At 36.1% G+C, this 17,038-nt stretch overlaps 1 pseudogene; it reads right to left on the bottom strand.

The window, feature by feature from the left end:
* Positions 1-8,322: 8,322 nt before the first annotated feature.
* On the bottom strand, positions 8,323-16,036 carry LOC100790189 (grpE protein homolog 1, mitochondrial-like; annotated as a pseudogene).
* Between the last annotated feature and the right edge of the window lie 1,002 nt (positions 16,037-17,038).

Raw genomic sequence — 17,038 nt, 5'->3', positions numbered from 1 at the left:
TTCGGAGCAGCTTCTTCTCCAATATTTTTATGAAAGACTCAGTAATATGGAGAGAAGTATGATAGATGCTGCCAGTGGTGGAGCCCTTGGAGACATGACTCCTGCTGAAGCCAGAAATTTAATTGAGAAGATGGCTTCCAACTCCCAGCAGTTTAGCGCCAGAAATGATGCTATAGTCATTAGAGGAGTGCATGAGGTAGCTACAAACTCAACTGCATCATCTGAAACTAAGAAGCTTGAAGGCAAACTGGATGCATTGGTTAACTTGGTAACCCAGCTGGCCTTGAACCAGAAATCTGTACTTGTTGCAAGGGTCTGTGGTTTGTGCTCCTCTGCTGACCACCATACAGACCTTTGCCCTTCCATGCAGCAACCTGGAGCAATTGAGCAACCCGAAGCTTATGCTGCAAATATTTACAATAGACCTCCTCAACCTCAGCAGCAAAATCAACCACAGCAGAACAATTATGACCTCTCCAGCAACAGATACAACCCTGGATGGAGGAATCACCCTAATCTCAGATGGTGCAGCCCTCAGCAACAACAACAGCAGCCTGCTCCTTCCTTCCAAAATGTTGCTGGCCCAAGCAGACCATGCATTCCTCCACCAATCCAACAACAGCAATAGCCCCAGAAACAGCCAACAGTTGAGGCCCCTCCACAACCTTCCCTCGAAGAACTTGTGAGGCAAATGACTATGCAGAACATGCAGTTTCAACAAGAGACCAAAGCTTCCATTCAGAGCTTGACTAATCAGATGGGACAATTAGCTACACAATTGAATCAACAACAGTCCCAGAATTCTGACAAGCTACCTTCTCAAGCTGTCCAAAATCCCAAAAATGTCAGTGCCATTTCATTGAGGTCGGGAAAGCAGTGTCAAGGACCTCAACCCGTAGCACCTTCCTCATCTTTAAATGAACCTGCCAAACTTCACTCTGCTCCAGAAAAAGGTGATGACAAAAATTTACCTAACAATTTCTGTGCAGGTGAATCTTCTTCCACAGGTAATTCTGATTTGCAAAAGCAGCACATTCCCCCTCTTCCATTCCCTCCAAGAGCAGTTTCCAACAAAAAAATGGAAGAGGCAGAGAAAGAGATCTTGGAAACATTTAGAAAAGTAGAGGTAAATATACCTCTACTGTATGCAATTAAGCAAATTCCAAGATATGCTAAATTCTTGAACGAGTTGTGCACTAATAAGCGGAAGCTTAAAGGAAGTGAATGAATTAGCATGGGCAGAAATGTCTCCGCATTGATTGGTAAATCTGTTCCCCAAATTCCTGAAAAATGTAAAGATCAAGGTACATTCAACATACCTTGTATTATAGGGAATAGTAAGTTCAAGAATGCCATGCTAGATTTAGGAGCCTCTGTTAGTGTTATGCCTCTGTCTATTTTTAATTCTCTATCTCTAGGTCCCTTGCAGTCAACTGATGTGGTAATTCATTTAGCTAATAGAAGTGTTGCCTATCCTGTTGGTTTCATAGAAGATGTCTTAGTTAGAGTTGGTGAACTGATTTTCCCTGTTGATTTTTATATTTTGAATATGGAAGATGGATTTTCTCAAGGATCAGTTCCCATCATTCTAGGCAGACCCTTTATGAAAACTGCTAGAACTAAGATAGATGTTTATGCAGGCACACTATCCATGGAGTTTGGTGATATAACTGTTCATTTTAACATTCTGGATGCTATGAAATACCCATCTGAAGATCTTTCTGTATTTCGTGCTGAAATAATTGACCATGTTGTTGATGAATACATGACTGATATTTACTCTAATCTGCATACCTCTCACTCTTCGTGCATTGAGTCTGAAATTGTACTTGATCATATGTCTGAATTTGATGCTGAGAGTGAATCTGAAAGTGATATTGATTGCATGTCTGGTGGTGGTGTTTTACCTCTTGAGATTGATTTTATAGAGTCAGATAGGACTAACCATGTTTCAGGAAGTACACATACCTCTGACTTTCTTTATGAGGTGCAGGCTGAGAAACCATCTCCTTCTACCACTATCCAGCCGACCACACCAAAATTGAAGCCTCTGCCATCAAATTTGAAATACGCTTACTTGGATGATAGCAAAAGTTTTTCAGTGATTATATCTGCCTCCCTTGCTGATGAGCAAGAGGAGAAGTTGTTGTCTGTTCTCAAGAAGAATAAGAAGGCTATAGGCTGGACCCTGGCGGACATTCCTGGTATTAGCCCATCCACATGTATGCATCGAATAAATTTAGAGGATGGAGCTAAACCAGTAAGACAACCACAAAGAAGACTCAACCCGGTGATTATTGATGTAGTGAAGAATGAGATAACCAAGCTTTTGCAAGCTGGAATCATTTATCCTATCTCCGACAGCTAATGGGTGAGTCACGTCCAGGTAGTCCCGAAGAAGACCGGCCTCGTAGTGATCAAAAATGAGAAGGAGGAGCTGATTCCTACTCGGGTGCAGAACAATTGGAGAGTCTGCATTGACTATAGGAGGCTGAACCAAGTTACCAAAAAGGACCATTTTCCCCTGCCATTCATTGACCAAATGCTTGAATGCCTGGCAGGTAAATCTCACTACTGTTTCCTTGATGGTTTTTCTGGTTATATGCAAATTACTATTTCTCCTAAGGATCAGGAAAAGACCACATTCACCTGCCCCTTCGGCACTTTTGCCTATAGGAGGATGCCTTTCGGCCTGTGCAATGCTCCTGGTACCTTCCAGCGATGCATGATTAGTATTTTCAGTGATTTCTTAGAAAATTGCATAGAGGTGTTTATGGATGATTTCACTGTATATGGATCCTCTCTTGATGGTTGTTTGGATAATTTGGAAAAAGTTTTGAATAGATGCATTGAAACTAACCTTGTTCTAAATTTTGAAAAATGTCATTTTATGGTTGAGCAAGGTATAGTTTTAGGCCACATTATTTCCAATAAGGGTATTGAAGTAGATCCTGCAAAAATTTATGTTATTTCACAATTGCCTTACCCTTCTTGTGTGTGAGAGGTGCGATCTTTTCTTGGTCATGCAGGATTTTACAGGCGCTTTATAAGGGATTTTAGCAAAGTAGCCCTTCCACTGTCCCAACTTGTTGCAAAAGGAGGTGGAGTTTGACTTTAATGATAGATGCAAAGAGGCTTTTGATTGCCTCAAAAGAGCGCTGACTACCACCCCCATCATCCAGGCACCCGATTGGACAACCCCTTTTGAGCTTATGTGTGATGCATCAAATTATGCATTGGGGGCTGTCCTTGCTCAGAAAATTGATAAAATGCCCAGGGTGATATACTATGCTTCTAGGACTTTAGATGCTGCCCAAGCGAATTATACTACTACTGAGAAGGAGCTTCTAGCCATAGTTTTTGCTCTTGAAAAATTTCGATCTTATTTGCTTGGTACCCGCATTATTGTTTATACTGACCATGCAGCTCTAAAGTACTTGTTGAAGAAGGCTGATTCTAAGCCTAGGTTGATCCGATGGATGCTCTGGCTTCAAGAGTTTGACTTGGAGATCCGTGATAGGAGCGGAGCACAACATTTAGTTGCTGATCATTTGAGTTGGATCGAACGTGTATCGGATGCGAATTCACCCATTCGGGATGATTTCCCAGATGATCATTTGTATATACTGTATAGTATTTTTGACTCTCTTTCTACTCCCTGGTTTGCTAACATTGTCAGTTATTTAGTTGCTTCTGTTTTTCCTCCCTTAGCATCTAAAGCCCAAAAAGATAAAATTAAGAGTGATGCTAAGCATTTTATTTGGGATGACCCCTACTTGTGGAAATTGTGCAGTGATCAGGTCATTAGACGATGCATTCCAAATCATGAGACTGACTCAGTCCTGCAGTTCTGTCATTCTTCCGCACCGGGAGGTCATCTGGGTGTTCAAAGGACAGCTCGCAAAGTACTTGATTGTGGTTTTTATTGGCCTACCATTTTTAAGGATGCGTGGAAGATTTGCAGCACTTGTGAGTAGTGTCAGAGAGCAGGAAATACACTTACATGGCGACAACAAATGCCTCAGCAACCTATGCTATTCTGTGAGGTGTTTGATGTCAGGGGTATAGATTTCATGGGCCCTTTTCCTGTCTCTTTTGGTTATGTTTACATTCTCCTTGCAGTTGACTATGTTTCAAAATGGGAGGAAGCCAAGCCCACTAGAACTAATGATGCTAAAGTTGTTGCAGATTTTGTCAGGTCTAATCTATTTTGCAAGTTTGGAGTACCTAAAGCAATTGTTAGTGATCAAGGAACCCATTTTTGCAACAGAACAATGCATGCCCTGCTTAAAAAGTACGGGGTGGTACACAGGGTATCCACACCATACCACCCCCAGACTAATGGACAGGCAGAAATTTCTAACAGGGAGATTAAGAGAATTTTAGAGAAGATTGTGCAGCCAAGCAGGAAAGATTGGAGTACCAGGCTTGATGATGCTCTCTCAGCACATCGGACTGCCTACAAAGCACCCATAGGAATGTCTCCTTATCGGATTGTCTTTGGAAAGGCATGTCATCTTCCAGTGGAAATTGAGCACAAAGCATACTGGGCAGTGAAGACTTGCAACTTCTCCATGGATCAAGCTGATGAGGAAAGAAAGTTGCAACTGAGTGAGTTAGATGAAATCCGCCTAGAAGCCTACGAGAATGCCAAGTTCTACAAAGAAAAGACCAAGAAGTTCCATGATAGCATGATAGTTAAGAAGGACTTCATGGTGGGGCAAAAAGTGCTATTGTATAATTCTAGGCTTGGACTCATGAGTGGTAAGTTGAGGTCTAAGTGGATTGGTCCTTTTGTTGTTACTAATGTTTTTCCTTATGGTACAGTTGAGATCAAAAGCGACTCCACAAATAAGAGCTTCAAGGTCAACGACCATCGACTTAAGTCATTCCTCACGAACCCTTCTTTAGTGGACGTAGTGGTGGAAGAGACTTCCTTACTCCACCCTACTCTTCCTCCACCATGACTTAGGGAGTTCTTCTCTTCCTATCTCCTTCCTTGCTTTTATTACACTTGTCCGATTCTATTTGATGATTTAATTGTTTTTAATCTCTTAATTGGGCTACATTGAGGACAATGTGTTATTTAAGTATGGGGGGGAGTGTTCTTTGGTTTTTGTTAGTTTTGTTGGTTTTGTTAATTTGTTAGTTGTGTTAATTTGTTAATGTTGTTAGTTTCGTCAGATTTTTAGTTTAATATTTTGGGTCAATTCTGTGCGCATGTACGACTTTGCATGTTTTTCTTTGAATCATATGATATGTTCAAGAAATGGGTAATTGTTTTGAAAATAAAAGTTTTTGACATTTTGTGACTTGAAATTTTTGATTCTCCTCTACATGTCATGATAGTTTTGAAAGCTTAATTTGAAAGTGATGAGTTTACCTTTGTGAGAATTTGAGCCATCCATCATCATAATCATTTGGTGTGTTTTGCCCCATTGATTGCTTGCACAATAGCCTTGGCTTGATTCTTGTTGATGCTTCCTAATTCACATGCATATTTGGATATGATTGAGGCAATTTTGTTCTTATAAGCTTCTAGCCAAATAGACTTACCTTGACTTAATTCCTTTGATAGACCTTTTGAGCCTTGTTTCCCTTTCCTTGTTTTGAAGCTCACTACAAGCCTTAAGTGAAAAACCATGATATCACCATATCCTTAAGGAATTTTGGAGCTTTGAAATTGTTTTGGGAATAAGTGTGGGGGTTTTTGTTTCATTGAATAACATGTTTTGTTGGCCATGCTTCATGATATATTTTGAGCCATACTTGATGTACATTGCATATTGGTTAAATGTTGGACATGCTGAATATGATGTTGTTTCTCAAAGGCTAAGCCATACTTGATGTTCATTGCATATTGGTTAAATGTTGGACATGCTGAATATGATGTTGTTTCTCAAAGGCTAAAAAAAATTATAAAAAAAATTATAAAAAAAATCGAAAAAGAAAAAGAAAAGCAGTAAAGTTGAGTGAATAAGATCTTAAATGACAAAAGAATGATGAGACTCTTGGTTCTACTCTTTATGTTTAAATTTTATCTTTACTTCTTTTTATTTTTTATGTTTTCTTATTATGCACTTATTCCCCATTGCTCCTCTATTCCTTTGGGATTCAGCCACTTATTCCATATTTTTCAATACCTTGTCCTTGGCCCCATTACAACCTTAAAAGACCTTTTGATCCTCATGTGCTTGTGTTTATGGGTTGATTGTCAATTTTAGAATCTTGTCAAGTTTATGTGGTGTTTGTTTTCATGGGTGCTTTGAGGGTAAATAGTAGCCTATACACTTGAGAGATAGAGTGTATATCTTGTGAGGCTTTATCACTTTTCATTCTTAAGCTGATTAACTATTTTGCCATGATTGGGTTGCTTGGATGATTTTCATGAATGTCTTGACTTTTCGGATCTCCTTATGTTAGATGTTACCCATTCCTTTCATTCCTTGATGTTCATTGAGAAATATGTGAATGTTTTCGTTTGTCTCTCTTTGATATCCTTGGATTTTGTTCTTTGTTTCATTTTGCCCAGGAGTGCAAAAGGCTAAGTATGGGGGGTTTTGATGTGCCATCATTTTCTTCTATTTTCTAAACCCTTTTTGCACCATTTTAATTACTGATTGGTCTTAATTGTCAATTAATTAGGCAGTTTTATTATTTGGGCTCATTTAGCTAATTTGATGTTTTTAATCTAATTTCAAGAATTAATGAAACATTGAGCTTAATCCGAATTTTGGTTGTGGACTTGAAGAGGGCAAATAAAGCAGCGCTTACCTTAGTTAATTTCTAATTAGGAAATTTTGCAATTTTATTTTATGTGGTTCAGTGTTTATTTCGTTTTGGGCCAGAGTATTGTAATAGGGCCCAGTGACTTTGAGTGACTCTTTTTAAATAGCAGCCTTGGGATTCGTGCAGGGCATTTTGTGAGACTATTATTTAGAGCTTAGGGTTTATGGTTTGGAAGTTTTTCTGTTCTAATGCTACTGTTTCGTTCTTAATGCAATTTTCGATTTCCTGCTTCTAATTACAATTTCGTTCTTGTTTCTTCTTCTACTTTCATTTACGTTTTTGTTTTCATTTTCGTTTATGTCTCATTTACGTTTCTGTTTATTTACGTTTCTGCTTCATGTTTCATTTACGTTTTCTGTTTGAATCTATGGAAGGCTAATTATTTTGGTGTTGTTTCCTTCTGAGGAAGAAGCCCAACTCTCTTTGAGGTTTCGTTTATGATGTGGTTCCCTGGCAGTTTTCCCTTCATTAGTTAACCCAAATTCGTGAACATTAATCAGTGCACGCTTCGTGTTCGATTAATTGCCTCTGAGCCTAACTTGCGTTCATGCTTAATGGACGAAGGGCTAACTGGTGTATGTGGTGCCTAATCACGTATTGACAACCCTAGGTTGATTTTCGCTTAGTAAATTGAAATAGGGTTGGATTAAGTGGTTAACTGTTAGGGACGAATTCTCCATAACCCAGGATAAGAGAATGGCTTCTGAATCAGAGGAAACAACCCATTTTTAATATTATTAGTTTCGTATTCCAGTTTACTTGTTCTGCTCCTTAAATCACAAAACAAACAAAGCCCCCAATCGTTACTGTTATTGTAAGTATATTATGAACAATTGGTTTATCATTGCTCGTTGGGAAACGACCTAGGATCACTTCCTAGTTACTGTATTTTCATGTTTATTTGATTCGGGTACGGCCTCGATCAAGGACCCTTAAGAATTGATGCATTGTACTATCCAACTTAGGCCAGTAACAAACAAGAGTAAAGAGTTATGTAACAAGAACTTAGTAGTACCTTCCAATTCAGCTTAATATGGGATAGTGAGGCATGTGTTTCTTTGAGAGAAAAAAAGGGCCACACATTTTGTCTTTTCAGTGTGGAATTAACATGAAGGGGGCTGAAAGTGAAACAAAAACTAGTTGCACCGTGTATGTTTTAAGAGGAAATTGAACAACTAGAGTAAAAATAACAATCCTATCTTTCTTTGAGCAAGCAGTTTAATTTAATGTCAAGAGGATCCTTAACACTACTACAAAAATAGCATTTTACATCGGTGGAAAACGCCTTTCAAAGACAGTGGACGCGCATCTTTGAAACTAACGCCGTTGTAGAGGGTGGATGTTTCTACGACGGTCGTAAAAGGACTGTCTTAGAAACACATGATAAACAAAGTCGTTCCTACGACAGCACTGATGCAGAAAGCACTACTTGCGCATCTTTGAAACTAACGCCGTTGTAGAGGGTGGATGTTTCTACGACGGTCCTTTTACGACCGATGTAGTTTGTCATGTGTTCTACAATGGTCCTTTTTCGACTGATGTAGAAAACTTTGTTAACTGCAGCAGCACCAGATGATATCCCCACCTGTGATATTTACAATACAAACAGAATAGCATTAAAGATACTGCCTCCTCCTAATGCCATCCATGGTATCGCCAAAGTACAGTTCAAATCATGCAACTAAAAAAAGATGATGCACATAAACAAAGCCAATAAGAGGTTTGCAAGGAAAACTTCATTTTAGAAGTTAGGAGATGGTGTCAAACTTAACTAACATATGGAAGATAGCTAAAAAACAAAAAAAAAAGGAACAACATACCTGGAGATTAATCAAGAACACGTGGGAAGTAGTAGTTGGAAACAAATTACGCGATAATGATCACCCCGCATGCAACCTGGATTACATATGACAAAAGACAAATTCAGAAGTATGCATCCAAACCTTTAGATGAACAAAGATAATAATAACTTAATTAATAGGCTTAATAATAACTCAATAGACTGATGAAGAAGAAAAACCTGTTGAAAAAATAGGCCAATGGTAGCTGGATTTGGCCCAGTGAAACCCATTAGAATTTAAAGATCTGCTATTGAAATCAACTTAATTTGTTACTGTCAAAGAACATAATTCACGAGAGCAATTGCTAATGATCTGAAATACTAGCAACCAAGTTAATCTCAAAGAAGATAATTCAGGAGAGCAATTTTGCAAGAAATTAAACCACCACTTCACTACTCATACAACTGCCTAATGCTGAATAAAAGGATCCTTTGTTGAAATCATTTAGTGCCAATCTAGTGAATCAACCCACCACTTCATTACATCAATGGAGACTAAATTAAACCACGACATTGACTTAAACTTTTATAAACTTGAAGATAAATCAACTAAACTAAATTGAAAAAGAAACCATGAGAAACCTAAATAAAAATTTGGGGTAAGACATTTGATTTGTTCTTTGTATTGTGTGATAGGTGACATGCAACAAACCATAAAGAAATATTCTAAATTATGATTATTTAGAATAAAAATAGTTGCATTAATTCATTTTATTAAATATATTTTTATTAAATAAAAATAGTTGTTATTTTATTAAATATATTTTTTAAATCACATGCAATTTATTTTTATTTCTTTAATTCATTTTCTTACCTCTATCATTTCCTATTCTTGTTATCCATTTTAGTTGGAAATATGAGAAGCTTCTAGAATATTTTTGAAGCAAACAAATATTTTTGAAGGAGTTTGTAATAATTTGATGATATGATATGCTGTAACATTCAGCCCAGTAAATTTGATTATATGATATGTTGTAACATTCAGCCCAGTAAATAAAGAGTTTGTATAGAGACAAACGTACCTATGCAACGTACCTGTGCCCAAACTCTTTGAAGAACATAGTTCAATGTGTTCTCATGCCTGTAAGCAGATTGCACCACCATAAAAATTAATACAAGAATATAATAATATAAGAATTAAACATCATTATACAGTCTTACTAATTCTCAAGTAAGCATCAAATTTAGACATACAAGTCATCAAAAAATAGGTGAAGAAGCAACAAGTGAAAAACAATATCATAATTTTTGAAAAATAAGACATACGGGCACAATACATCGTTCTCTATGATAAAACAAAGTCAACCAAAATCAAATTATTCTAATTTCTTTAAAGGAGTCATGACAGTGAGACAAAAAGGCAAGAGTAATGCACCAAATTAGATAAGAAAAAATAAAGCTCTCAACTCATTAGTTAGTGAACAACAGAAAATTACCTATAAGTTGTTGAATGCCAAATGCGCATTGTGCCATCCTCAGAGCCAGTAATGATTATAGATGGTTCAGGATCAAAGCATACAACATATACATATTGTGTGTGACCTTTTAGAGTCTGAACATAACTTTTGGTTTGATAATCCCATACTTGTTTCAAAGGTTTTATTGGCATAATAATTCCTATCCAATGACAAATATAGGAAACCAAATTAAAGCCAAGATTCCAAATGTGCAACAAAAGATAGCATAAATCACTTTTTAGTTTTTATCATAGGTGTATGGAAATAAAAAAAATAGGAAGATGGTGGATAAAAAAATTGCTAATAACTTAAAAGGGGGAATTCCTGGGAGAATCAGAGGTATTTGAACAAAAAAGATTGAACTTTGTACATGTATACCCAAATTCACACCCCTATAATAGTTTACAACATTATATTTACACCTAGATTTATGCAGTTTCATGTCAAAACCTTTTTGCCCAACTCCACATGCAATTCAATAATGTTGCATATTAGCTGTCTATATTTGTCTCCAAATCAGAATGCTCTCATTTGCCAAGAAAAAAACAACACATGTGAAGCAGAAGAAATTGATGAAATTCTCAAGTTTCAACTGTGGCAAAGAAGTTAATATTCTTATATAAGAATTGCAGTTTTGTTTCAACTACGAAGATGCAATGATCAAATCATGGTAAAAGAAAAAGGAAATGAAAGAAAAAAAAGTAAGAACTAAGAAGAGAAATGGCACAAGGAAAGGACATGAAAGGAAAAAAACAGATAGAGATGAGTAAAAAAAAATCATTGTAGAGTCAACCTAATTGTAAGTCTTTATGGAACTCACACTGGTAGTTGCAAGTTGAAGCCAAACAAGAAATGCAAACTTCAGGTCATAGTACATAGGACACCTGAAAAAACCATTAAAATTACATGTGATTTAGTTCACCATGAGTCTGCAATAAGGACTATTATTTTAAAACTATTATTTTAAAACTCACTTGTCTAAATATAGATTAGAAATTATTCAAACTACAAACAAAATGAATAATAGAGCCCATACCTCGACATCTACTCCTACACTTTTTATATTGACCGTTTCAACAAACAAATTAAATTTTCCCTCATACCTATGCAAATTAAAGTAGGCATACACATTAGAAACACAACCACATAAATGACATTGAGAAAAGACACTATATTAGCTTTGGCTATTGTTGTATAGAAACTAAACAACCATAGCACATAGTAGAACAACCTACCTCTGCAAGTTGTTTCTCTATCATTTCAACACCTTCTAGAAGTGTTTTTAGGAGTTGTGCTGCTTCAGAAGACTCCTCAAGAGATTCAATTTTTGAAAAGCTGTCCTTTACAACTGAGGAAGCTCTTCCCAAATTATCATCTACATCTAGTAAACTCTTTGCAAAATTCTACATCAAATTAGAAAATTGAAACCACTCAGCACAAAACCGAAAAGCACGTGACAAGGGCAACAGGGATGAATCACAAAATAAGAATTAGACAAAGGCCAAAACTCAGACCTGTATAGAAATTTTTTTCGAATTCTCTACTTCACTTCTTGTCCTATCCATGACATTCTCCATCTCTGCATTTTCTCAATCTCCTTGTGCTTCAACTTCAAAAGTTGTTCCTTCTCAACAACAAGCTTTATCAAATCATCCCTGGATAGATCACATTCACTCTCTACATCTGAATCAGAAAACAAAGTTCATTAACAAACTTTTAATCTTTATTTTTAACCAATCAAAGTTGAGGCTGAGATTCCAAAATAGAACCTGATTCTTTGGTTTGATCCACAGCTTCAGCTTGTTCAGACTGATCAGATACCTTTGCTTCTTCACTTGCATGCTCATGCGAGGCTATTGAAGAAAACCCGAATCTCGAAGTCAATGATGAATTCAGAAAATTGGTTTGAAGCGGAATCAACTAGAACATAACAAAACACACATAGACTTAACGAGAATTTCTATCTAAAACTAAATTTGCTCAACATAGAATCATAAGGGAAAAGTAAAGAAATTCTAAAATTGACAAAATAATTCATAGAAAAAACCATAACAGGATAAACTAAACTCAGATGGCATAAAAATGCCAAAACTGTAGAGTTTTCAATAAACTCTAAAACCCTAGAAAACCCCCCACTACTAAAAATACCAAAAAATCAAATTGATTGCATTTTCGAAGTGCGGTTACCTTATTGGGAGATGGGTGAAGGAGGGAATGGAAGTTATTGGACAGGGTGGTGGAGAAAGGTTGGGAATTTCGTGAAACAGAGAAAAGGGTGAAGCTTCGAGAAAGGATGGCAGAGGAACGGTGGGTCTACAAGTGTGAGGGTATGGTGGGTCGACCAGTGGAAGCTAGGTAATGGAGAGTACACTCAGGGTATGGTCAGCGCGCAAAGTGGGAGGGTATGAAGAAAAGAAGGCAGACGCTACGCAGTGAGGGTATGGCACAGAGTAGTGAGGAGTCACAAATAAGAAGGGAAAGTCTATTATATAGTTCAAAATTAAAGACGGGTTTTACACTAACCCCATCGTTGTCTCCAGTATGCTTCAAAGACGGTGTCAACCAAACACGTCTTTGTTTCATTGCAATTCCCATTCAAAGACAGGTAACTGTATCACCGTCTTTGTATAACTAACTATATTTACGAAAATGCCACTGCCTTATTGTTTAAAACGGCTTTTCTACGATCGTCGTAGAAAGTGCGATGTAGAAAAGACTTTTTTTTAGTAGTGTAAGCTTAATTATTTGTCAAGCCTTTAATGTAACTTAAAATAATTTGATCCCTTCCTGCATGTATTGATTAACAATTGATTGAAACTGTAGTTGAGTACATTAGAAGGACTAGATATTATTGTTATGCTTACACCATTTTTGGTTATGAATATCTGCAGGGTATCGCCTTATATACTACTCGCTTACTTTCAATAAACTAAAGAGGTATTTAATTTTTAAGTATTTAAATTATTGAAGAAAAATATCAATTTTGTTCCTTTTTCGATTTTGTATAGGATCGATCTATTTGCTTCCATCTTTGTTGTTTGAGTTGATGTTGCCAAGGTAGGAAAATAAAGGAGAATGAAATCAGATCTTCATAATCTGATCTTGATATCAACTAGCTGAATCTCCTAGAATAAAGGAGAATACAATCTAATCTGATTTCAATTTTAGCTACGCATATCTTCTAGGATCCTTATTTGTAACTCTTCTAGAATCATTTTAGGCTATAAAATTTAGCAAACTCCCTGGCCATAATCCTTTATATTCAGGGTCTGCACTACTTCTAGCAACAATTTTCTATTTTTTGCTTCTTCAAGTAACCAAATTACCCCCAAAGAAATGTACACTATGCAGAAGTGAACTTTTGGTTAATAATGGATCCAGGGCAATCTACATGTGTGAATACTTTGATGCCTTGCTGCCCGGTATGATAGAAATAAATTAATCTTCCCATGGCCACTAATCTTTGGTACCATGCCATATCAACTGGATCTCCTTTGTCTTCACTTCCAAGTTTTTTGTTAGGATCTATAGGAGTTTTAGGTGGCCTATAACCCATCATGCTAGTGTCTTTGAGAAGATCCAAAATATACTTTCATTAGTGTCCCTAAACAGCTACAATTGAGAAAGTAACCTATTTATATATACTCATGACACAACACAATACAAACACACCAAATCAATCAGACTCAAATAGTTTGATCACAACAGGGTAACATCTAGAAATAATAGTAAAGTTAGTGTCTAAGTTGGTTAATAATTCCCAGCACTATTTAGGACATCTTTCTCCACTTCAAAAAGTGTCTTATTTGTGTTTGTTTTGCATCAATATAGTGTTTAGAAATATAATGTTTTACTAGCTAGGCTACATTAATCCATCAAAGCCAACCCGACATTAAGTTAATTATCCTTATTGAAAGAGACTTATCGTTAATTTAGAAATATTTAAATTTGGCTATTTCCCCTTTTTAAGCCATCTCATGTGTTGGTGTTATTATGTAATTTCTTTTCAAGTGTTAACTCGATGAGTTCCATTTCTTGAAAAAGTTGTTACAAGTTGGAAATTAAGTAGCTAAAGAATCCAAAAGAGAATCGAAGAAATGGAAATTCTTGAAATTGCTAAGGATTAGATCAAATGTCTAGTGTAAGATTTAAATAGAATATTTTTTTTGTTTGTCAAGATATCCTATAAGCAACATTATCATAATAAAGGAACAAAGTTGGCAACACTGTCAACTGATCGGTACATGGAATAACAATGTAACAATAATGATTTTTGGCCTTCTAATTAAGGATGAGATTGTGCAGTATAATAATTCACTGGTGTTTTTATACAGTGGGCATATTGATCATTCAAATGGGTCTGATATATGCTGAATGGGGAATTACATTAGATAACTTCATGAAACTTTGCATCGGAGTAGGAATTTTCATTATAGTTGCAGTATGTAACAATGTCCCTGGTGTCTGTCATTTCTTTTTCCTTTTTGCTATTTTCTGTTTCTGCTCTTGTTGCTTTGTGGGTAGGATACCCCTTTAATGAGTTTTTTATTTGGCTGATAAAAAAAAGTTGCTGACAAACAATAATTTGATTATCTATTTAGAGAATTTGGCATTTAAGTTCTTATGGTATGACATGTTCAATTTTTATTTCCAAGTCATTGTTCTCTTCTTTGTTCTTTCTTGGTAAAAGTGTAATGCATATGATTTGCCTTACTCCTATTCAGGTGAAAATCCTTTGCTTGCAGTAGCTGTTATCTACATTGCCAATATAGGAGAGGTAATTGTTATCTACAAACTTAATTGTTTAACTGATTTGCGACCCCTGTTTTTCATGTTTGGATTGATAACTGATTTTCTCAGCTTCTACTAAGTTATGATGTTTGGATTGATAATACTAGGCTACATTCGTTCCCCTGCTTATACTGTTTCTCTTAATAGCGAGGTTTATGTGGCTGAAATAGATAAATGTTCTAATAATAATGTAGCAGGCTGTAAAGGTGCAAGAATGGTCTTTTTGTGTATCTAGTGGAGTAGTGGTTAATCTGTTTGAGTTTAATTTCCAATAACCCCGAACATGGCAGCACCCAAGTCCATCATAGAAATCATCATAACCATTCCCTGCAGCAGCAACAACTTCTTGTTTTTTCTTGTCCATTCCATGATCCCTTGCACTTGTCAAATTACTAGGCATGTTGGTGGAGTTGTGGTTCTTACCATTAGATTTATGGTTATCAGAATGTCCATCTGCTTTAGCAAACACCTTGTCACCTTTCACAGACTTTGAACAAAGACCCCCCATATGTAAAACTCAATCTTTGTACAGAAAAAACAAAAAAAACTCCTCCTGTAGCAGCTCAGGTCACCCAAATCAGGAACTGATATAAATTATATTAGAGCACACGTTTTTCAAAATGTTGTGGTGAAGTCTTGACATCTTGTATATATATGTATGCTTTGGTGAAGAGGGAAACTTGCAGTTACAACAAATGAGTTTAATAGTTGGTGCCTATGGCTACAATGATTTCAATTGTTGTCATCTACCTAAAATTCTAAGTCATATTACAAAGGACAAAGTTTTTTTTTTCTTAGTAGGATTCAGCTAATAGCATAGACAGACCTACAATATGTGAAAGCATGTAACATGTGTGATGCTTCCCCACTTTCACTTAGTAGGATTCAATTTTTTTTTTTTTTGTTTTTTAATTTCACACTTCCCATTTCTCATTACATAAGCAAACATGGCTTTCCCCAATTTGAAATCAGCAAGTTTTGCCAAGACATGTGTGATGCTTATCATTCCAATTTCACTAGGCTTGACTCTCATAACATGCATATCTCTCAAAAGGTCCAATGCTTCATGAAGCAACTGACTCCTATCATAGCTCTTAATCATACTGCTCCAAGAAACAACATCCTTGTTCTCAATCTTATCAAATAATAAGTGTGCCATTAGTGACAATAAATAGTAGCTTAATTTAAACAAAAGCAGGGCACCCAATGGGTCAAAACACATTAGTTTTGTGTAATTTGAGTTTGATTTTCTGCTCAACGTCATAATTGTTCTGTACTTGCTGTCTGTATTTATTGAATAAAATTAGAGAGAGCGGCCAGCAAGGTTCCATTCAAGGCATTGTTAGAAAATATGGTGTAGTTGACTACCATTAGCAAATGCAATTTAAGATTGTATTAATAACACAAAATGAGCAAAATGCATCTAAGCCTGTATCATTACTTGCATTTTCCTCTGTAGTTTCATATCCCCATCAACCACTATACCATCCAATTTAAGCAATTGATTCATCAATAACTCAATCAGATTAAGCAAATATGTTTATCTTTATATTAAATGAACCATTAAGATTTTAAGAACTGCATAGTGAGAAGTTTATATGAACTCCATAATTCTATAGGCTAAGTTATTACATGGTTGTTAGTTCATGCAGTCTGGTCATATGAGCATTAGTAATGTTACATAATTTGGTTGAGCATAAGCCGAATTACTTTGGTGTAGTTGAACTAGGTTTGGCTCTGAGTTCTTCTAATGCCATTACTCATTAGTTCTCAAAGGTTATTTTATGCAAAATGTGATACATATCGTTGCTATGGCAGTATGGCTCATGGCTAATTGGCATATGCTTTTTATTTTTAGGTTATCATTTACTACTGCTAATTGGCCTTGATGTGGAAGCTGTTTGATTATAGCAACTCCTGGTAAAGCACATTGTTACTACTACTTATATATACATGTATATGTGTAAACCACATTGTTACGTCGTTATTAATTATAATTCCTAGCTAGTAGTGGCTGTAGTTTATGTACGTTGTGTTGTTTTGTGCTCACTTGAAATCTGCACTCACATCATTTTAAGCAGAGATAAATGTCAACTTTTTAGAATGATTTGATTTTTCACAAGTGTTTACTGTCCCCTCAATCAATTCTGGCCTTGAGTGG

This window comes from Glycine max, chromosome 18, assembly GCF_000004515.6.
Source record: "Glycine max cultivar Williams 82 chromosome 18, Glycine_max_v4.0, whole genome shotgun sequence".
In the NCBI taxonomy this organism is placed as follows: domain Eukaryota; kingdom Viridiplantae; phylum Streptophyta; class Magnoliopsida; order Fabales; family Fabaceae; genus Glycine; species Glycine max.
The sequence above is the reverse complement of the archived record's forward strand: the minus strand, read 5'-3'. Positions and strand labels throughout refer to the sequence as shown.